The sequence below is a fragment of the Pongo pygmaeus genome, chromosome 7 (genome assembly GCF_028885625.2).
Source record: "Pongo pygmaeus isolate AG05252 chromosome 7, NHGRI_mPonPyg2-v2.0_pri, whole genome shotgun sequence".
Taxonomy (NCBI): Eukaryota; Metazoa; Chordata; class Mammalia; order Primates; family Hominidae; genus Pongo; species Pongo pygmaeus.
Window position 1 is genome coordinate 104373904 of NC_072380.2, and position 25231 is coordinate 104399134.

Sequence of the window (25231 nt, forward strand, 5' to 3'; positions counted from 1 at the left end):
TGGACTCAAGTGATCCTCCCACCTCAGCCTTCTGACCGACTGGCTAGGACTACAGGCGTATGCCACCACACCCAGCTAATTTTTTAATTTTTCTTTTGTAGAGATGGTGTCTTGTTATGTTGGCCAGGCTGGTTTCGAAGGGCCTCAAGTGATCCTTTGGCCTTGGCCTCCCAAAGTGCTGGAATTACAGGCATGGGGCACCATGCCCACCCATTTGATCTGCTTTCCCTCACCTTAAAGTAAGGGTGGTCCTGGCAACTGCCTCTGTAAGTGATTTCTAAAGATTAAATGAGAAAATACAGATGTGAAAAATTGATGCAACAGCTGGAACATAATAAAGCACTAATAAATGGCAGCTATTACTGTAATCTGAGAATCTGAACAGAAATGATACACGCACACACAAAGGAAAAGATAAGCATCCACTGTTTAAATAAACACAGCTTTTCCTTGGGAAGACTATGTGCCATTTCATTATTTTAGTGCCCTGAGCTGTGTTTGGATTCAAGCATGTTAGTTACATAAAAAAGACTTGAGAAAACAACCACATTTTTATTCAAGCATGTGAGCTTTCTTACTCCTTTCTCCTGTGTCCCTATTTGTTCATATCCAGACAATTCACCTGGACCTCGGTCTCTCCCATTTCTCATTTCTCTCACAAGAAGGCATATAAAGTTAATGGGTGAATGTGGAGAAAGAGGTGTTCTAAGGAAGAATTTCAATCTATACATATTTCTCAGACCTCTTTGCTAGTGACTATATAGCATTCTGCCCCCTCCAAAAAAATAAAGTTTCCACAAAAAGTTAATTTTATTCAATTTAAAAATTATTTTAAGAAAACTGACATCCATTTTCCAAGATTAGATGAGATATCCTCAAGTGTCCCCAACCTAAGTTTGTGAAATCCCTTACCAAAAATGAAACAGAGTTCTTTTCCTCTCTGAGTCCCAGTCTTAACAACCAAAAAAATATATATACTAAGGAAGGAAAGAAAAAACTAACTAGTTCTAGCAAACTATCACAAAAGTAGAGAAAACTTTATTAAAAGTCATTATACATTATCATTTCATAAAATTTAATATAAATTTACATAAAATTTTAAAATAAATAATAAAAAGTATGATTATTTTATATCTTTTATAGTAACAAACATACAGAGTGTTACACTAAAGATGGTATACATAAAATTTTCAGCTGTAATTTCCTTGGAATTTTGGAGTGACAGTATTAAAATCACAATTTAAAAAATAATTATAATCATAAAAACCTTAGCCGGGTGCGGTGGCTCACACCTGTAATCCCAGCACTCTGGTAGGCTGAAGCGGGTGGATCACCTGAGGTCAGAAGTTCGAGACCAGCCTGGCTAACATGGTGAAACCCCATCTCTACTAAAAACACAAAAAATTAGGTGGGCATGTTGACAGGCACCTGTAATCCCGGCTACCTGGGAGGCTGAGGCAGGAGAATCGCTTGAACCCGGGAGGCAGGGGGTGCAGTGAGCTGAGATCATGCCATTGCACTCCAGCCTGGGCAACAAGACTGAAACTCCGTCTCAAAAAAAAAAAAAAACCCTTAAGCTGAATTTATGCCAAAGTTTCTAAATTCTTTATCAGATAGTGCTTATTTGGTTTATCTTACTATCCATGATAACAGGAGTCAGGGGAACAGCATAGATGTATGGATAGACAGACAAAACAAAACTCAGAAAAGCCCATGGTAAATAACGCACCTTCGCTACCTGCTCTTAAAAATCTTTGATAAGTAGCTAAAATGAACCAATATGCACTCGCTTACACAAAAATTCAATAGTAGTGATATGGGCAGAAGACAGGCAGCAGGAAAGAAAAGGTCAAAATTAAGTCACTCTGAATAAACAGGCTGTAACTGACAGTTGGCTGTATTCATGTTTCGTGAATGAGTAAACCAATGTGACTTCTGCAAGTTCTCACAGAAAGGCAGGTGTGAAAAAGTCAATTCCAGACTTGGAGGTGCATCTATGGTAAAAAATGAGTGAAGAAGACCAAGAGGGTATAAGTTTGTTGTGTCTCAATCAGTCTATCCAAGAGATAGCAAAAAGAGCACAGAGCACCATGAAGAGGTGGGCTGAGCAACCACTAAACTCATGTTCCATTGCGGGACCCTATTCTACTTCACATCTCCATGCCTGCAATATGCAGAAGCACGGATAAACCTAATGAGTTTTGGAATAAATATTATTACTGTCATCCTGATCACCACTACTGCCTTTCACCAACCACTTATTGAGGACCAACACGTATGGCTTTCCATTATTTCATTTAATCCTCAAGAGAATCAGATGAGAAAATTCAGGCACAAAAAGCAAGTAAAAGGAGGGAAGATGAGAAAATCATACCTAGTTTTGTTTGACTGCAAAGTCCAACTTCTTAATCACTATATTACCCTCCACCTGGAAACCATGTTGATTCAAGCAAGGATACTCAGGAGTCAATTAATTCCACTATGAGGAAGCTATGTCCAAGTAACAGAAAGTAATAAAATAGACCAGGTGCAGGGGCTCACGCCTGTAATCCTAGCACTTTGGGTGGCCAAGGTGGGAGGACTGCTTGAAGCCAAGAGTTCGAGACCAGCCTGGGCAATATAGTGAGACTCTGGCTCTACAAAAAAAATATATATATATATAAAAAATATATATTATATTATATATTATATATTATATTATATATTATATATAATATTATATATATTATATATAATATTATATATTATATATTATATTATATATTATATATTATATATATTATATTATATATAATATATCATATTATATATTATATATTATATATTATATTATATATATTATATATTATATATATTATATAATATAATATATAATATACATATTTTTTATTTTCCATATGGAAAATAAAAGTATAGAATACAAATAGGAAGGATATAAAAGTTAATTACCAAGTGGGAATTTATGCACCGCCAAAACAAACCATAATATAATTGCAATGGAATTTCAAATCTTCGATAATGAGATTAAGGATAACATCCATTTAGTATTTTCCATTTTCTCAAAATTGTCTATCCATCACATACATGTACAATTTTTTCCACTTTAATTTATATCTCAGGACTCAATTCCTCACCCAAACTACCATCATACATTCCCAACTGTCGGCAGGATGGCTCCTACTATTGTAAGAGTCTCCAATTCAACATATCAGTGAGATTATTCTTTCTGCAAAACGAGTTCTTCCTGCTTTCTTATTTCCACTGAGGCAAGACCACTCTGCCAATTACGCAGGATCAAAATTCAAACACTACCCTTGATTCCACTCTCACCTTTTCTCTCAAATAATGACATTCATTCAATGAATTTTGATCATGGACTTCAACTCAATGCTTTCAAAATCCTCTCATGCTGATTTGGAACCTGCGCTACCTCTTGTAATTTCTCCCTAATCAGTCTCCACTTTTCTGCTCTCAATCCCTCAGTCTCCTTCTATAGCCCCTACTACACTTAAGTTCCTTCAGTGCCAGGACTGTGTCTTCCTCTCTTTAAAACCCCTGCTACGCTTAGTAGAAAGTCGTTCCCAGAATCAGTACTCAAATATTTTTATATTAAATTGAATCCGGTCTATTGTGCAGCCACTAAAACTCAAAAAGTTATACTTTGAGAGGATACCTATATAGCCACTTAAGTTCAGTTGATTTTATTTTTTTCAGGTACTTTTACATGGTGCAGCAACTTCATGGAGGTCAGAAAATTTAAGTGGGTCCAAGGAAATTACTCAAATAATTTAAACTGAACATGCCTGTTTTACATAGCAAGCCTACACCATGGCCTGTGCTCTCCCAAAGAACACAGATATTTCACCCCTACCTGCCGACTCATGTATCATTTCGGACTGTCACCACCTTGAAAGAAAAGAATGATTTGTATCACACATTTGACTTTTAATATGTTCATGGATACTAGCGTAACTTGTACCAGCTTAACTCACTGCAGGGGAATGAGGGAAGCTGACAAGACAAGTCTTCGGTATGTGTGCTGCTTACTAAGAGAAATGTGGAAGCAGATTCTAGATCACGGTTTATAATAAGACTCTCAAATAATGCCCCTTGATATGAACACATGATTAATACAAAGATTAAAAAACAATTTAAGACAAAATCTCACTATGTCACCCAGGCTACATAGAGTGCAGTGGCACAATCATAGCTTACTGCAATGTCCACCTGCCAGGATCCAGTGATCCTCCCACCTCAGCCTCCCAAGTAACTGGGACTACAGGCCTGTACCACCATGTCCCACCAATTTCTGTATTTTTAGTAGAGACAGGGTTTCACCCTTTTGGCCAGGCTGGTCTCAAACTTCTAGGCTCAAGCAATCCGCCCGCCTCAGCCTCCCAAAGTGCTGGAACTACAGGTGTGAGCCACTGTGCCTGGCCAAGATTTTTAATATTACTGCAGCCTGACTGTTAGTTTACCTTTAGCAAATGCCTGTTTTGGGTATCTTATATCTAAAATGAGTTTAAAAGCACTAAAACATAGCAGTCAAAACCAAGAAAGACTTAACATACAGCCTTGACTAGCACTACATAGAACAGTGTTTAGGTTAAAGAATGCAGCTGCCATACAACAACAACAAACAAAACAGAAGACACAAACAAATTGGATTGGATGATAGTAAATATCTGGATGCATGGAATAATAAATGACGGGAGTAACCATGAGGCCCAGTGAGGTCTTCAGAATGAGATGTTTAAGCATCTGATTTTATGACATTATGCAGGGAAGAGTAAGAATATACTCAACCAAGTGCTGGGCAGCGGGTATGTGGGATGGATGTTAAATGGATTGGACAGGGACGTCCTGACAATGGCCTTCAAGAACCCTCCATGATCTATCTGCCCCTCACGCTCCCTGCTACTCTCTGGTCTCATCTCCAGGTGTTCTTTCATCCTCATACCAGTCTAACCTGGCCACGTTGTCTTTCTTCCCTTTCCTCAAACAATCCACACCACACTCCACCCTCTGCCTGGAAGATGCTTCTCCCATATATCTCTACACGGCCGCTTCCCTCACCTCCCTCAAATCTCTGCTCAAAAGTCCCTTCTCAAAGAGGCACATTTCAATTACCCAAATTTAAACTGTAACCTGACCCCCACTCCAACAGCCCTACAGAACCTCCTTATCCTGACTGATTTTCCATAATTATCACCATCCAACAAACCACAGAACTCACTTATATTTTATGTTTATCATTTATTGTCTGCTCCTGTTCACTCCCACACCCCACCCACCCCACATACACTAGAATGTAAGTTCTATGAGGGCAAAAAATGTTGCCTGTTTTATTCACTGATTCATCCCAGTAACTAGAAAAAGTACAGCATGTATTAAGAGTTCAATAAATACTTGCTGCATGACTGATTAAATGAGTATATGACTTACAGACCTATCATAACTGAGCTACAGGGTATTTTTATGAAACATGCATCATCCATATTACATGTAAAACACTGTACTAGGTACTATGGGTTTAAAAAAAAAAAAAAAAAAGATATAAACGAAGAAAAGACAAGAGTCCCTGACCTCAAATAATTTGCTCCAAAATTGCCTCCTAGGTTATTTTAGGACACCACACCCACTTAATCTTATCCACCCACTTCCTCCAACATCTGCTACAGACCTTCGTAAATTGCACAAGTTTACAATGGAAAGGAAACATGTCAGGGATCTGAGCTCTGAGCAGCTGAGTAGTCCTTTAAAAAAAGTTCTCACATAATTTTTTTACAACTCCATTGCACAGCTTATCAAGAAGGACCAGATAAAAAGTATAACTTGTGTATGCTCAATATCTGCTGTTATCAAAATGTTGTCGAACGTTTAGCTCACCAAATGAACTAATTCAAATGATCCATTTTCAATAAACAATTAACTTTAAATGTAAACATTTACAATTGATAGACTGCTTAAATGAACATTCAATACACTTGTTTCAGACGTTTAAGGACTTCTACTTTTCCTCAAAATATAAATGAGGTGTCAGTAAATAACATATAGGCCCTATTTCCTTTCAATTTTATCAAGGAAAAAGTGTGTCAGATCATTATTAAACCCTGTGTATGCAATGTGATTTGACAATGACCAAAGCTTGTTATGGATTTTAATTCCTAAAAATATTACAACTGGCCAGTATGGTGGCTCATACCTGTAATCTCAACACTTTGAGAGCCCAAGGCAGGAAGACTGCTTGAGCCCAGGAGTTCAAGACCAGCCTGGACAACACAGTGAGACCCCATCTCCATTTTTAAAAATTTTTAAATATATACTACAACATCTGTTTTAAAGTTTATTGTGGGAGGAAGAAAGGGAGGGGTGGGGAAAAGTAAGAAGATAGAAAGAAAGACAGACAGAACCATATTATTTGACACTCAACCTGGTCTTTGGAGGGTGAGATGATGTTCATTTTACTTAAATACATTGTATCTCATATATCCTTTAATATAGCCTAAGAAAGCAAGTTTTGTGAGGGTGACAAAGAGCTGTTTCTATTATTGGAATTTGAAAAACACATGAGAGAAATGGTCAAAATAAAGGCCACATTGGCCAAGTAACTGAAATTGAAAATGATTACAAATTGGGTATTATACAAGATAATGGTCATTGTCCTTAAGAGACAAGAGAGGAGAAATCCAGCAGTGTAGTTTGCAATATTATAGCGCCTAAGCCAAACAAATTAAAATGAGGAGGTATGGTGGCTACGTCACATGCGACTCTGTATCACGCAGGTCTCTTCTGGAGGCCTGTGGCCCAGCACACCCAGCACAGATTAGCAAAATGTACCTATCTCACCTGATCAGCTGGTTTTTCTTTCCCTCTCTTTCTAGTGGAACACAAATACTACCTAAGTCTCTGTATTTGCGGCATCCTGCAGAAGAGAATGAAAATACATATAAGGTGTGGATAGACAATATCTGTGATGGCCTACAAAGTTTCACAAAGGCTGTTTCTCAGCAAGGCAACTATCTTTTTTGAATTACCCTCAAACCACACAAGCCTATCACTCCTCTAAGATGGTGTTAAGAATTCAATTGGGGCTTACCTAAGGAAAATGATACATCTTAGGATGTAAAGTCAGATGCGTTATGTTGAACTGTGATGCCCACCTCCCAATCTTCTATGGCCTTTTTCTGTGGCCCTCCCTCTTTTTCTGACATTCCAGCAAGAATGCAACAGCCATAAATGTGACTTCTCTCACACAACATGCAGATGTTAACAGCTCTCTACAGTTCTGTGGGACATCAAAAAATATTTCAAGAATCTCATAAGTGCTGACTAAACTTGCCTGAATTACCCACACTACCTCCTCCACATTCCTTAAACATTATTCGTTTTCCTGAATATCTGTAGGCAAAACACAAAACATAATCTACCAACTGAGGAGGGGGAGAACCTCTAGCCCAAAACAAATACCAAATAACTTATCCAACCTATATATTCAAAAAATTATGCCTAACACAATAAGTCGAACTCTATTTAGATATTCAATCCCCAACACTATCTGCTCCTACTCATAATCCCACAATCCTTCTACAGAAAGTTTGAGAAGCTAAACATTACCTCATAGACTATGAAAATAGTTGAAGGATTGTTCTTGCTATTAAGTGCATAATTTAGGCAAAAACTAAGAAACTCCTTATTTTGTCCATTAGGGTACATTTAAAAAATTATCTTTGAAAGGCTTATGCCTAATAACTATACAACTAATAAAGTTACTATTTTATGAATTAAAATTCTTCATTGTAACCTTCATATAACCATAATTTTCATTCCAATTAATAAGGCAGTTTGGCTTCTTCAATGCTAAAAATGTCCTGAGGAAAAAAAAATAAAATATATTTAAAGTAAATGATAGACTGTTATTCGTAAAAGAAATCAAATTCACTGAAATACATTTTTGTTAAGAAGAAGAAATCGGGGGAGGAAAATCTAGGTTGTTTCACTGGGTGTAGATTTTGCCAAATAATTCCTTGAGTATTTTTTCTTAAATAATTCTAGATCAAGAGTAACAAACTACAGATGCTAAGTGCTACTATCATGGTAATATTTTAAGTGTTTTATTAAGAAGATAACAGTACCAGAAACGGATTTCCAACTGGACACTGCCAACTGTTTAAATGTTCCTTGAAACTATCCCAAAAGTTTTATTATGATCCCTATGTCAGTGATAGATCAGGTACCTATTAAAAGCTGGGCACTGTGCTGGGTCTCTTAATAAATTATCTCATTTAATTTTCACAATAATGCCATGGTCTTAAGGTATTAATTTCCCCTTTCAACAGATGAGAAACATACGCTAAATAACTGGTTAAATAACTGCTCAAAATCAAACATCAAGCAAATGGCCAGGCCAGAATCCAACAGACATTTTTCTGATCTTAAAACTCATGCTAATTCCAATTCAACATGGTGCGTCAATGGATTTAAAGGCTCATCTCATTCTTTCTAGGGTTAGTTAGTGTCTACTAAGTGCAAGACACACAACAGCTCAAGTTATCCTTTTAAAGGGGGCAATTTAGATCATGTCACTTCCTAGCTTAACCCTCTGATGGCTTCCAGACACGCTTAGAATAAATTCCCAACTTCTAGCAATGGACCGGCCCCTGAACTTGGCTCAAGCTACCCTGACCTTTGAAAATGCCAATCGTTTTCATCTCAAGGCTTTACAGTTGCTATTCCTCTGTCATTAAATCTTCCCATCACTCAGCTCTCAGCAAAAATCTCACCTATTTAAAGGTGTCTTCCTTGACAATCTAATCTAAATGAGCTCCCCACCTAGTAAGTCACTCTCCAGCCTTTTTTTTTTTTTATTGTACTTATCCCTATCTGAAACCATCCTTTTCATTTTTCTTTTTCTTTGTTTACTGTCTGTCTCCTCCCAGTTCCAATACAAATGCCTGGAGAGGAGGGACTGACCAGTCTTGCTCACTATTGATTCCTCAGCATCTATAACAGTGTCAGACCCATAGCGTGAGCTCAATAAATAAATATTTGTTAAATGGATGACTGAACTCTAGGTGCCATGGAGACACAAACATAATTAGATACCAGCCCAACCCTTGAAAAGTGTTCAATCTATAGGAGGACAACCATACAAATGATTCCACAGGGCAAAATGTTTTAAGTGCCATACGTGAAATAACAAAGTAGTATGTGGTTTCCAATAAGAAAAAAATTTTAAAATTATATACCAACATAATATTAAAAACTACTTATTAATTTCATCACAAAAAAGAGAGGAAGATAAATTAATGGAGAGAATACATACACATACATTCTCTCTTGCACACACACTCTCTCTCTCACACACACACTCTCTCTCTCTCACTCTCTCTCTCTCTTCTCTCTCAAGTTATTCCTCAGAGCGGAAATGCTCAGTTCAGACGCGGCTTGGAAGATATAAACATCATTGAAATTCAAAAGCAGTTCTGAAAGAGAGGATGCCTCAATTGGTATGCAAGGGATGTTTCCTCCCCCTGAATACATTATGAACTTGCAGCATGCTAATATGCCATGCTATCATAAGCACCAGATGGGGCAGTAGGCAGTACATGTCCCATCAAACCTCAAGAAGATGTATTAATGTTCATGCTCTTTAAAAAAAAAAAAAAAAAAAATCCCTTGCCTGTGTCCCTAGACTTCCACATTTCTTAGCATTCAGTCACTTTCTCTCAAAGCACAGTCCTCCAGGGCTGCTCCTCTTCACCAGATGGTGCCAGGAATCATTTCAATCTATTTTATCACAGGAGGCAAAGGCCACAAAGCGTGTCAGACTACACTTACTGAAGGCCTACCAAGCACAAAAGAGAACAACAGAAGATACAGGAGACATCAGAAATAAATCTTCTCAAGGCACTACCAATGAAACATTTTTTAATTACACTGAATGCTTATTTGTGTTGAACAGAGAAAAATGAAAGAAAATCTTTGTATATCTAAACTTCCAAGACTAACTGATATTACTGTGAAACTGAAGTCTACCTAAATATTCTACAAAGAGGATTGGGTAAACTCTAAAAATTATGAATAATCAGAAGGTGGCCTCAAAATGAGGCAGAGGTATAATAATGGTACCTCAGTGCACAGAAATAGACTCATTTGTTTACAAGTAACTATCAGAACAAACCAACAAACCAGAATTCAAGTCGAAAGGCACCCTCCCTTGATTCTCAGTCAACTTAGCTGTGTGGGCATCTGAATACACTGTCAGAAACCAAGGCATAATTAAACAAATACATAATTTGTAATCTCTCAAGTATTTTTAAAAATACATCATTTAAAATAAATCATATTTCTCTACACAAGTCCACAAAAATAAAAAGAAAAAATAAGATTAAATGAACAATATTGATTTCCATACTTTTATGACCTAACCTGGCTTATTTATGACCAAAAAGGGGCATTATCTGCAGAATATAAAAGGACACAAAAAATATAATTTACAAAAGTGGTTCTCCACTTGAATATGCTTAAGAATCCTCTGAGGGCTTGTTCAAACACACGTTACTGAGTCTACCCCCCGAGTTTCTGACTCAGTAGGCTTGGGGTGGGGCAGAGAATTTGTATTTCCAACAAATTCTCTGGTGAGGCAGACGCCGTTGGTCCCCTTGACCCCATGTTGAGAATGTGGCTACACCATCCTGTACCATGCTTCCAAAGTGCTTGACTGACCCTGTGAGAGTCTTTAATCTGTTTAGAAAATCGACAACGTTCTTGTATTAGGAAACTCAACAGATAAGCTAAACTGACCTTCCAAGAATTTTTATAATGCATGAATTAAGAGACATGCTTACAAAGTATCTGCCGAATTAGCAAAGATTATTCTTTTAAGATATACTGAAACTCAAAAGTCTTACCCTATTTCTTTCAAAGGATCCAATGCAAATGTTGAAAAAATGATAAGAGGGCAGCAACATTTAAAGAGAGCAGCAATTAAAATCATTCAAATTTTTAAAGAAAATATGTATTATATATAGAATGAATTATTCTAGCAATCGCTCTAGAGTCTTTAAGATAAATTTTACCTGTCTATCAAATTGTTACTTATCTAGGATTATTAATATAAGAAACTATTGGCTAAATTTATCATGTAAAAGATAAAAATATTTCATTAATATTTCTCTTTTGCTAAAATCTTACCCAGTATGCCTGATGGGAGACTGAAACATTATACCCATCCTCCACTAGGTGACAAGAATGAAACATGGCCAAACTACACGAAAATGCCCAGGTGGAGGGAGAGTCCATTTCCAAAATATCACACACACTGTCAAAAGCCCTTTGTTTCTAATTTTAGTAATTATGCCAGAAAGTTTTAAGTGTTGTATGTTGCATTATACTTTTAGTAAGTATAATCAGGATAAATTACATTGAATTTTAACATGCAGCTAGTCACCAATAAAGTTGTGGGCCACAAAATAAATGCGTTTTCCTTAACTCTGAAAGAAAATTCTCATTCGTAAAGATCACTTACTGAAAATTTTTATAAGATCCATTTCTTAATTTTTCCCCTTGTTAATTAACTTGCTTTGTGTATTCTTTCTTTCTTTTGAAATCTTCATGAGTCCCAGTCTACCTCTCATCCACTCACTTATTCATTAAGCAAATATTTGCTGATTGCATACTCTATGCCAGGCTCACAGGTAGCCTGGAATGGAATTATTATAACTAGAAAATCAAGATCTGAACGTAAATGGCAGCTTTATCAAGGGGAGTTGATGATGCTTAAAATGTCTATTTTAAACAGTGAAGAAAAGCTGTATCTTGGGATAACACAGAAGTGGAGTAAAAGGTTATACAGAATTCAGCTCTCCAGCAAAACCACCTACAAAGAGACATGAAAATCAGTAGGGGTGGGGTGGGGAAGAAGTGGGGGATAGACTCAGTGATGTAAATTGATGCCACAAATTAAAAGTGCCATTTATTAGTACCTGGAAAAAAAAAGAAAACAAGACAGGCTTTTCAGGCTCTCACTTAAGCATATGTTTTATTATGTGATCACCATTCTAAGTTTGGTCATCTGGTTTCCACATTTGCAAATAACTGGGATGTGTAAAAGGGTGGCACACTGATAGAGAAGGGGTAAACCGCTGACACAAAGACGAGGCAGAAAATCCTATCAAGCATAGGCAAAACTCAGAAAATCTCATCTAACCTAGACACTGTGCATCAAGCACAACACTTGGCACTGTTTTGTGGGGGGGTTAAACACTGTCCCCTATTTTTTAACTCCAGAGAGCACTGCTGTCTACCTTTAATAACCTCTTTATACAGGTACACAGCATATCTACATCACTATTGCCATCCTGTGAAAGTTAGCAAGGCAGAATAACTGTTTCTACTTTTAAGACAAAGACAGTGAAACTCTGGCAGACTGTAAAAGAGCACTGATTCACAATCAGGCATTGACATTCTCGATGCTCTGTGTTTTTGATAGACGGCCTCCTAAAATATAATATATTAATTGCTCATAATATAAACCCAAGTCACAAAGCTAAAGATAAAATAGGTTCAGCACAGGGCCAGGCGCGGCTGCTCATGCCTGTAATCCCAGCACTTTGGGAGGCGAGCAGATCACGAGATCAGGAGATTGAGACCATCCTGGCCAACTGGTGAAACCCCCTCTCTACTAAAATACAAAACAAAATTAGCCGGGCGTGGTGGCGCTTACCTTTAGCCCCAGCTACTCGGGAGGCTGAAGCAGGGGAATTGCTTGAACCCGGGAGGCGGAGGTTGCAGTGAGCATAGATTGCGCCACTGCACTCCAGCCTGGGTGACAGAGCGAGACTCCGTCTCAAAAATAAATTAATTAACTAAAAAAATTAAAAAATATGCTCAGCACAAACTGATCAGCTTGTGATTACTAAGTACAATTTTAAACACGTGAATGAAAGTAACTATGGCTTAAAGAGATAATCTTGCTCTTGAGAAACACTACAAAATGACTCAATTCTCCAAGATGTTTTGGGAAAAAGTTTATTAACTTCACAATGACATGGTACCAAATGTTTTACACTCAGAAAATATGATCAAAATATAGATACAGATAAAAAACCAAATGGAAACACACTCCTCTATGTAGTAAGTAGTTAAACAATGTCAACAACAGGTAACTCTTCCTTTCAAAGATGTTCTTTAGAAAGATTCCTAAATTGTACAAAATAGAAAAGGTTTTGAAAACCTAGTCATGCCTAAACTTACCAACTTTGGGAGGCCCTTCGCATTTGTATTAATTTATTAAAATTTTTTTTTGAGACAAGGTTTCACTGTGTTGCTCAGGCTGGAGTGTCATGGGGCAATCATAGCTCACTACAAACTTGAACTTCTGGATGCAAGCAATCCTCCTGCCTCAGCCTCCAGAGCAGCTAGGACTACAGGCACGTGCCACCACGGCTGGCTTCCACTTTATGTTTAGCAAGCAAACACTGGTATATAAAGAATGCCTGGATAATTAAAAAGTTGGGTTTTGCCTCTGACTTCTATCACTTTCTATATTTTATAAATCAACTATGTATTTGGAATATTCTAGGAAGTTAGAAGAAAATAAATATTGAATAGAAAGTTTAACAAGTGTTTTCTATAGACAAAAATATTTGTTGTGATTTCCTCTAGGTATTTTGTCTGTAGGCTATACAAATATAATGCTAAAGCAAAAAGAAAGAAAATAAATGTTAACAGGCCTTTCAAATGAAGTGTTACTGTAACTGCTAAGTAAGTATATAGGTTCAGATACAACTATAACAACTAAGAAACAATGTCCATTTCACAGGGATAATGTCAGGATCACAGCCTTTCTTCCTTCCAGTCTTATCCTCATTAGGACATATTTAAATTTCAAATGCAGGAGTATATAAATTGTTACCTCAGGACCCTCAAATTTTACTGTGTATTTTCCTCCTAATAACCTGAGAATCATTAAAGCAAACAAGTTCTGAGGAAGGTGGTGAAGTTAAATAAGGGAAAGTTCAAACGTAAAATAGCGAGACTCTCAGAAGCACAGCAATTGTTTTTTTTTTAAAGTTAGCATCCCCATCAAAATCATCCCAGATTGTGAAAAATGCTCAGTTTACTTCGTCAAACTCTTTAAGACTCTTGTTAAAGTCATAAACACATGATAAAGACACCCTCCTACATCCCTTCTTCCTAAAAGCATTTCACCTAGCTGATTACATAGCTCTTAAAGCGAAAATCTTCCCAGTATCATGTTCTCATAGGTACTTTTAAAATTATTTTCTTCCATGAGCGTCGAGTACTCTGTATAATGTTAATAAACCACATAAAATTAAAAGAATCCGTCTAATAAAGTGAGCCAGACTACACTTATCACTTAGCCTTTAAAAGGGAAATGTGGAAAACAAAATCAAGCCTTCTAGAGAAAGCATCCCACAATTTTAAAAATCAACTGCTTTTTTTTTTTTCTTTGCAGGAGGTGGGGGATGGCAAAAAAAGATATCTGCTTTCTTAAGAACGTACTCATCTACTGGAAACACTGTGCCTGCTTGTCTAGGAGCTCCTGGGGGCAGAGCCATGGGGACCCAGCAGTCTCACCACCAAAAAACATGCTTTTTTTTAGCTACACAATTTTTAACAATTTTGTCTGCCAAGGTGTTGAATATAGTATTTGCTTTCTAATTTTCTACTAATCCAAAACACAGAAAACCATCCATCTGACCTTCCGATTAACAAAAGATAGCCAGGATGACCACATTCCAAAAGCCAAGAAAGGTGATATTTCAGTTAACCTGTATAGCTCTTGTCAGGGAGTAAATTTATGATTTCTTTTTTGTTCCTGTATCTTAATGTGCCCTATGATTTCTATTAGGCTTTTCAAAATAATAACATTAAGTCTCCTCATGCCTATTAATTCCATTGTTCTCTTTCAAGAGGAATAGTAATACACAGAGAAATATCCAGCATGCTAACCTGTTTTATCCAAGATCATTCTTGATGATGAAGGCTAATGCTTTTTCTGTTTTCATTTTTCAGCAAAAAGAACTCTACCTTCTATGCTACTATAATTCAGATTCAAACATTCCCCTTTAAATGTTCCATCTAGCCTTCATTACAAAAGATCCTGTCATCAAGCCACAACATACCCAACCCCTCTCAAAAATAAAATAAGGAAACAAAAAGAGAATTCAAAGTCCAGGGAATCCAATCTCTACCATTTAACTTTACCTATGTCCTTGGGCAAACTGCTTAATTTATCTGATCTTCAGGTTTCAAATAGATCACATGGTAACAGAAACAATTTGCAAAGCTGTAGTGAAAATCAGAAAGTATATACAGTGCCTAGCCCATGGCCTGGCATATATAGGCTTTCAATAAAAGGCTGCTCTAAGTATACTATCAGAGATTTATTCCGTTCAGAGAGAGCAGTTATATATTCCCTTTGAGATTAAGAGGATTTTCTGATTCCTTTGATTGGAACTCTATGGGTTGAAAAATATAATTAAGCTAAACATTCTCAGAAAGTACATTTACATTAATATTAATTAATGCAAACAGCTGTTTGAGAAAGCCAGCACGATAAACCTGTTTCTTGGTCAGGTGTGAAATCCTATTGTTCTCAAGTTATGAGTCATTTAAGTTAATGATTTATTCCTCTAGATATGGTTAGCTACCAAAGAACTGCAACTGTACACAAAAAAAAATAGCTTCCAAGAAATACTACACCCACTGTCACACACAGAAATTAAAATCTAATAAAAACCAAAATGAACGCCCTATCCTTAGTATAAGAAGAACAAACCAAAAAATGCTAAGTTACATGAACTGAGATCCAATCTGCAGCAAGTAGAAGGAGCCAGGCAAGGCATTCCAATAGGCGTTTGTGTAGCCCATTGTGCGTCCGTTCCCTATGTCCCTGACTCCTAATCCAGGTGGGTACCTACCCTCTGGGCTCCTGCATGATCTACTGTGTTCAGGCCCTGTTTACTTCTCTGCTGGGAACACTAGAACTCCAAACTTTTGGAGGGCATGGAGGGACTGAATCATGGTTATCTGGTATCTGACACATTTTGAGCAACCTACAAATGTCTACTACCCAAATTTCCTCATTACAGTAACTGTTGTCGTAGCCTTACATTTTTGGTTCTCCTTAATACTCTCTTAATTAACTATATATAGGTTCCCTAATTCCCAAACAATTATAAAATAAATTTAATAGGCACACTTTTGCCATAGGCCAAGTGATTATTGTCACAGAATTTTCTCCCAGGTAGCTCTGCAATCCTAGAGTGGGAGGGGAGAAAGCATACGATGAGAGCGATCCAGTACTGAAGATAAAAGACAACAAAGTAAGACTGACACTAATATGCCAACATGATTTAATGTACATTTGAGATTTACAAACAGCACAGTAAAGAAAATGTCCTCAAAAGATCTTCTTACTTTCATAAACTACCTGAACAAGTCCCTTAATCTCTAGGAGCCTCAGTTTCAACATGTGTAAACTGAAGGTGCTCGCAAGATAAACCTTCAAGCCCTAAAATATATATATTTGTTCCCCTGATGGCTCAGAAGGCTTTTCAGAAAATTATAATTACAGCATCTTCTTTGCAAACATCCATTAACAGTGTAGTGATAAGATAGTTAATAAACATTTCTAGGCTATGTAATGTCTACTAAGCAAATGTTTACTTCAAGAAATAAAAATAAACAAGTAGTTGTCTTATGAAACCTTAAGATGTCATAACCATCACCCCCTTCAAGAAAAAGATTAAACCATTATCATTTTCATAGACCATTAACTGCACAGGAAGATGGCCTGTGAAAGTTTCCAAATATCATTTTACATAAATAGAACTAATAGGCCAAGTACTCTGAAATATTAACAGAAAAGAATGTAAAGAGAAGAAGGGAGAGAGTTTCAGGGTTTGAAGGGAAGCTGGACTGTCTACATGTCTGCTACAAAAAAGTAATGCTGCACAATCTACATTTATAATTGGGTATTTACAACTTACATAGTTTTCTTCTATAGTTGGCACAAGGCTTGTTTGATACAGCAAAGAGCCTAATATAATGGCAAACCAACTTGCAAAGTAAAATAGAGTGTCAGTGAATGGACTGCTGTGAGTGTTTTTATTCTTACATAATAGCATTTAGATGCATCTATTAAAAAAAAATAACCAAGTGCATTATCCAAATGTTCAGTTACTAGGGATACTAACAGTTGTCTGTCCACGGCAATTTCATTTTTGTTTTTTTACACAAATCATCGCTTGCAAGCACTGATGTTAAAAACAGAAAAATAGTCTAGTACACAGTGGCTATAAATGCCAAATCAATTTTCAGCAGATAATAAAGTCCATGTTTTACAATCAGCAATGCACTGTTTTACTACCCAAAAATGTAAGCTAATAATATATAGCTCTACTAAATGGAAAATGCAGATACGCTGTTAAAAAATGGGCCGGCTGTGAGAGGATGGATCATTTCTGCAGGGACCTTCTTAAAGCTATGTGTAAGTGTTTTGAAAATATCACATGATGTGGCCATGTGTTAAAAATTACAGCCAGTTAAGTTCTCTGCTAAGGAAAATATGTGGGCAATTTATGAAATGCACTCCAGGATGGAGATGTCTTAAGTAAAACCAGATTTTGAAAACAAACCTTTTTTTTTCTCTCTTTTGGAAACTTGAACTTAAAAAAAAGTTCCAGGCACATCTGGAGAGCAGGACCATTGAGAAAGGGTGGTCTGACCTAATACTAGCCATCTTCTAAAAGAAAAAGCACTATTTCTGGGCTACAGGGACTGTGCTCACTTATTGTCCTTTTAAGGAAATAGTCCTGAAAGCATTTTGTAGGTCAACATATGTTCTTTGATAATATTATACAAAGATTCATAAAAATATAAGTGTTTCAGAAAGCTTGGAGTCACTGCCTCCTGAAACAATATAATGCCCAAGGTCTCCCAGCCTTCTCATAAGAAAACATTTTCCTTTTCTTAAACACAAGGATCTAGTTGTTACAAAAGTGACAGGTAGTGAAATGATATTTCTTTATAATGAGTTAAACAATTTTGAAATAATCTATTTCTTTAAAGCATCCTTAGCCTCTTTTGACTTATATAGTTCATTTTGAAACAATATGCTATCAACACCTTTAAAAACATGTTTTTTAAAACCGAAATAGTTCTAGAACCCCTTAAACTAAGACTTTTTTACTTACCCAGCCCCAAAGATTGGGATGTCTGCATTAGATCAGTTTGTGCACAGGTTTCCAGGGATCCTCAATTTTATAAAAAAAGGCCCTAGACATGGCAATTGTTACATCATGTCTGAGACAACCAGGAATTAGTTCTTATACCTGAACTACCAAATATATACATATATATATGTGTGTGTGTGTATGTTGATATATAGTCATTTTTTTAAGCAGTACGTGGTATCAGAGTGCATAGAGCACAACCTTTTAATCTTCTACACATAATGCCTTACTTAAAAATATAAAACCTGCCCAAGATGGCTAAAATCGTCCATTAAAATGGACCTATATATATGGACTAAAATAAGCTAAAAACATATTTAGAGGTAGTCCATCCGATAGAATTGAAAAACTACAGATGGGTGTCAAAAATAGCCAAGTGTCAAATCTGCTCAAGTATCGCCATTCTGGCACATGCTCATAGTCACAGCTGTTAATATATTCTATGTATCCAAGTACAAGGTTTTCTAACACAGTTGATGAGAGAGAGAGAGAGAAGCAGTGCCCACACTTCAGGCTATTGCTGTAGAACCAGACGTATTAACAACAACACTAAAACAAACTTATCAATGACTCTAAATCCCTAAATATAGTTCAATGCTTTTTAAATAAGGGTGCTTTGAAGCTTAGTTTAAAATGATGCAATTAGCTAGAAGTAGCAAGGGTCCTAACCAATCTCTTTCACCTATTATAATTCACAAATGGCTTTGGTTTATTATGGGGTTTTGTTTTACAAAATTAACATATAGACTCTTCAAAATGCTGATAAATCAGATCATTTAACACGTTTATTAACAGCATAAAAAAGATCTGAATTATGACATAAAAATCAGATAAATGTGCTCAATATTCTGGTGAAATAAAAAACACAGGCACTTTCACACTGATTCTGTATTATATACCCAGGGCACATTACATCTTTAGTTGCATGGTGCATATAAATCAAGATGAAAGCTTAAAGAGTTAAAATGACCTTTCAAAGACCTCAGTCATTGTCTTTTTGTAAATTGATTTTCCCCATAATTCAGCTACATACATTCCTAGTCTACTAATGAAAAAGTGCAATTCTGCCACAAATGCATCCTTTCTGCATATATATCAATAATGATTAGGATGGACTACGAGACACATCCTGAAGGGAAAAACATTCTTCAAACAACTGGCAATACCTACACACAACTGTGGTTGCAGAAAACTGGCAGATAATGTTTCAAAACACCATCTGTGAGGTGTACAAACTCTGTGACCAAGCACAGCCTCTTCTGCCTATCCTACCCAAATAATCCACATAAATCGGCCAGCTGGAGGATCTCTATCTGCCTTGTCTTTTTTATCTGAAGATAGGAAGCTCCAAATTAGGCACAGGGCAATTTAGACAGTTCTTGAAAACAGCCGAAACAACCCTTTCCCCGGCCAGCCTTCTCCATAAGCAGAGCCTTCACTGGCAACGATCACAGAAACACTCCAGGCTCCAAAGATAATATTTTTCAGAGGAAACTGACATGCACTAAATTTCCAGGACAACAGCTTCACTAATTCAGCAGGCTTTTTATTTTAATTAACTGATTTCAATTATTTGTCTGATGACATCTAAGGGCTGTGATTTAGGACAAGACTGAAATTCCTTGTAGTTCCAAAGCTTCCTTCACTTTCTCTGACATAAACAGCTTTTTAAAGAGATCTTATTCCAGGATTCCGCCATAATCTGAAAACTCTCTCCACAGATGAAATTTCCAGGACACCAAGTACAGATGATAGTCACAAAATTCTGAACAGAAACAATACTTCTTACTTGAGCTAAAACCCTCAAGTAAATTACTCCGACAAACATCCGTGGCTGTAAGACCCCCTCAACCTTTAAAATACATCTCCCACATTTTAAAAGCAAGGGCTCCACACCCTGTACCCCTCCATGTATCAAGATCTTTATGGTTCTCTTTATGCTACCTTCCAATCACACCTCTGTCACCCCCAGCCTCTTCCTGCCCACATCAGATACAACATGCTGTGGGGCAGAAGGTATTTTCCATGTATAATAGAAAGTAAGCTTTCTTCATTGGAAAAACAGAACACAGAACAGGGCTAACTCACCAGGCATCCTTGAATCCAGCGTACCACACAGAAAGTGGCTGTCTCCTAAAAGCAAGCGCGTTCCGGGCTCATGCCTCCTGTTCTGGAATGAGTGGCAGCAGAGAGGAGGGCCATCAGAGGGGCTGGGGCGGCATCGCCGGAGGCAGGGTGCTGGGCGCGTGCGCCTGCCAGGCAGAGACAGATGGAGAGCTGACACTCCGGATTGTACTTGGAGCAGAAATGTGGAGGATGACAGGAGCACATGTGGCCTTGAACCCAGCCCTGTCTCTTTAGGCAGAACAATGACAGGGATGTGTGTGCAAAGTATCACAACCCCTACCCTCCCCTTAGCACTCCACCTCTCTCTGCAAGTTTCAGAGCACCAAAAAGCAAAAAGTGAAATTCAGAATGATAAGCTAAATGCTGAATAATTTATTCACCACCACCCCCATCCTGTTCAAGGTTAACCCTTATTTTGCCAAAAGATAGAAATGTAGACCTGGCCCCCTACCACCGCTCACAATAAAAGGCTTCCCTTCATCTTCTCATTTTCATAGCCATAATTGGGAACTGTATTAAAAAAAAAAAAAAAAAAAAACAGGTACAGAACTCAAAGCCTGTTTATTCAACTAGAAATCCCAAACAGTCTACAAACATTTTTATAAGACTTTGCATATTGTGCCAGTTTATCATCCTGCACAAAGTATCAGAATCATTCCTTTTGTCAGCTTCTCAGTAGTATGTGTAAAATAGAACACTTTTTAGAAGCTGAGCTGACCACTTTTATTTTACTCGAGTGCTTTTAACCCCCTGGGATCCCTGGGTTGATATGCTCCAAACATTTTCAGCTTACTTTCCTCTACCTTGCATAGAGATCCATGGGAGATAAAAACAAAATCTTCATTGTAAAGCCTTTTCAAAAGCTGAACAATCATGTCCTCCTGATTCCTGATTTTTTTGCACACCCCTAAATGTTTATCCTTCCCATGAATAACACATACCCAGCCAGGTTCAATGGACTCTTCCCTATTAAGCTTTAATGGACACCATGATATATAAAACTAGGAGCCTTTGTTATAGTGCTTTATCTAAAGCTGGCTATTTTCTTCTCAGCAGTCCCTCTTTAGTCCTTTGTAAAACATCCCTGCCTCATAGGAGAAACATACGCCTGCCTGCCTTGCATGCCTTTTCTAAACACACAACAATGCCAGGCATAAGGAAAATACTGTTCTCTCCTAAAACTCTTTCTCAGTTTTACACTTGCAAATCTTTCCTAGGTCTGTGTTTGTTTCAACAACAGGCACATGATGAGGTAGATGCCTCAGGCTTTACCTTTCCAACATATGCACTATCCACTATCAACACAGAAACAATTCCACTCAGGGTCCTCTGATCAGCCTGCAAGCTCAATGAACATGATAGACAGGAGCATTCCCGTTAACTCTTGCTATTCCTTCAGTCCTCAACATGTCCTTTACTTACTCTACGCTTTCCATATGCTTTTAGCCCTTGTCAGATGGATTTCCATACTACTTGCTATCTCCAAAAAATTCTGAAAACAGAGGCAATAACTCCGACTTCTACCTACTCAATCTTCCTACACCTCTTCCCAAGAGTGCACACAACCTGTTTCAAAGCATACCCACACACACTCTCTCTCTGCACAAACTAAAAATATATTCTCTTTGATAAACAGTGTCAATCAATAAGAACTTCTACAGCCCCTAAATACTGTACCCAAGAAGGGCTGCTTTATCCAGCGAACCCCTCAAAAATCCATCATTGTCAGAGACAACTTGTAAAAAGACTACAATTCATAATGATTACTCTGTTCTGTCACTAATAGTATACTGCACCCTATTTATGAGGCCAATCTTTTTGTTCATCTTAGTTAGATGTCACTTGTAATGAGGTTCTCTGTAATGGATTTCAGTACAGTTAAGCACCAAGCTCAAACATTCTTATGACAGAAAGCTTTATAGCAGGCATGAGTGTGATAATCAATTAAGTCCTGCTATAAGGGCCTTTATGGAATCCAGCATCCTAAATCAGTAGATTTTCATTTTTAAAGAGAGTATTTTTAAAAAGCCACTTAATGCTACATGCCACTGATTTTTTTTTTTTTTAGTACTATACTTATGTTAGAAAGAAAACATTTTCACAGTGGGAAACCCAACCTTTCATCAATATGCATGGTGAATCACTTCTAAAATAGAAAATCATATGACAAACTGCAATACACTTTTGAGAAAACTGGATGATATCCGGTTTTAAAATGGGGTCTTAATATCGGTACACTGCAAGTCCCTAAACCGCAGCTCAGAAAATTGAACTTCCATATGCTGTGTGATTATGTATCTTTTCTATGTGTAAAAAGGCTTTTTAAGCTGTTATCTGACTACAGTAATTGCCACTTTAAATTGATCCACGTCAACAAAACCTGGATCCCTGGAGATTCTCACCTAGAAGTCTGATTGCAGAGGGGCCTAGCTGAATGTGTGTGCATCTGAGACTAGTTCAGCATTTTCTCAAGAAACCAGTTTCCTCCTCTTATTCTTTAATCCATGGAGGCAAGAAAAGCAGAACCCCATTTGGCAGTTATCCCTGAATAGGGAAACCTGGATACGTAGTTCTACACAGTTACTTAGAATAACTTTTCGTTCATAAAAAAAAAAAAATTTAAAAAAAGGAGGATATGGAGCCAAGATCTCTAACATCCAAATTGTATAATAAAAATAGACAATCAATAACATGATGAATGCATTTATGCAAGTGAATGGAGAAAAACAATACGTATTGCAAAAGTTTTCTCTAGTACGAAACACTGTCATAAGGAAACATATTTTATAAAACTAAAATATATCCCAATAACAAAGAATACATTACTCACCAATTAAGTACTTCCTCAGGAGAACCTTATCGGTTAATGTATGTCACTGAATTAAGAACACAGCCCATTTTTAAGGCAATGTTTTAGAGAGAGTCATCTAAATCAACACTTTCTAAACCAGTAAGTTTAGTCAACAACAAAATGCTGGGCTCCCACAAAAGCAAATACATGTTGTTTTCTGACAAGTTTAGATCATTCATTAGAAAGGCATTATGGTATTGTATGATTCCAAGGTATTTTTCACTCAAGTCCACCACAGAACTTTCATGAAATACAAATTTTTCCTCTGTTCAAACCTGACTTAGCAACAGGGACTAGCAGTCTACTGACATGGTCTGCAGTTCAGGAAAGCTCTCTACACTGGTGAAGGGAGAATCTGAGTTAAAGCCTTTCCACAGGTCTTCTCAACTTTCCTCTGGGCTTCTAGCAGGCTGTTGTGATACACTGTGACTTCACACAGTGGGTATTAAGTGAGTTAATTCAAAGGACCTGAAACCTCATTGATCCTAATTGAAAGCAATACACCCAACCAAATACTTTCCTACCCCATCTGCTCTGGCCTGCCACCAACTATTCAATACAAGAGAATTAATAGTTTCAGATATTCTAACCGACCCAATAAAGGCACTCATTTAAGCAGGGCTGCATTAACAAAGTGAAAAAACAAGGGCAAAATGGGTTCAAATGGAGCATTTTACTCCTAGTTGGCTTTAACAAAGCTGAATAAGGCTTATTCTGACTTTTTATGTGCAAGACTTGATAAACTGAATGAGAAGGCACTCAATGATCACCCAACGAGCATTGATGAATGGTCATTAAGACCCCCCTGCTCTTAGAGGAGACCCTTCCACAAAGTGGCACACCAGCTTGAAAGGGCGGACTCACTAATGTCCAGATTTCTCCGCTTGCTTGTCCCACTTTCAATTTCAGACCACTGGCCACCAAATGAGGCTGACATATTGGAAAATAATGTTTTATGGGCGAGTGGTAAAAAATAAAATGGAGGCATTAGCTCTGCTTTCAAATTCAAATCTGCTAGTTTTGTCAGACCCCAAAGGTTTTGATTTTCCACCCAGCTGGAAGCTATTAGTGTTTTCTAAAGGCATCCCACTGACAAGGCAAACCTACCTAATGTGTGAGTTGTTGGGCTAAGGGAGATGGACCTCTCTTTTGGATGATTTCCTAACTTCTCATCACTTTGACAGTCAATTAAATAGATACAACACCTAATAAAAATGTACATTAATTTGTTTCTGCCACTGAAAGCCATCTGAAACTGTATTAAATAAAAGCCATAATAGATTGTCCCCTGACAAAGATAAATCCAATTATACTTTGTCTGCAAAAAAAAACACAAATGGTTTATGTTTTAGTTAGGCTACAATGTAAGATACAGCTAACCACAAGAAATAAGTGGGATAGAGGGGGGGGAAAATAACTAAGTGAAAAAGTTCATTGAAGTATTCCATCAAGGTTAAGAGGTTATCTGTCATTTTAGCTCCCTTACATAAATGTCTGTTGTAAACAACTAAACACATTTACGCTATTCCGTCAAATATTTCCTTTGGGGGAAATGATTGGCAAGCATTTGCACCTCCTCAACTTTCAGCCAGCCCACAGAAGAACTCACAAGAACTTTGCTTAGATGACAAAAGAACAGGAGACATGATTGCCATCTTAAGAATTTGAAGGGTGTATAAACATCATGGGGTCAAAGGGTTATTTAGGGCTGTCCAAGAGAGCCTAAGTGCTAGCAATGAGATGGAGTCAAGTAAAAGAAAACATGCTGGATAGGGGAAACCTATCTTAATGGGTGATTATACAGACATTACAGACGCAGAAAAGCTTTACTGCCCGAATCACTTGCAACTAGTCAGACAAAGCACTACAGAACACAGTGGCCCATGGAGGACATGCTGTAGGTCTGTTAAGAAATCCTCATCTACCAGGGCAAGTGGCAGGCTGAGAGCTAGAAGTCATAACCCCTAGCCTTCACCTATGACTTATG

At 37.3% G+C, this 25231-nt stretch overlaps 1 protein-coding gene across 1 annotated transcript in view; it reads right to left on the reverse strand.

Annotated features, from left to right (window-relative positions):
* The window catches only part of RUNX1T1 (RUNX1 partner transcriptional co-repressor 1), a 135712-nt gene that overhangs the window by 82462 nt on the left and 28019 nt on the right, over nucleotides 1-25231 (reverse strand).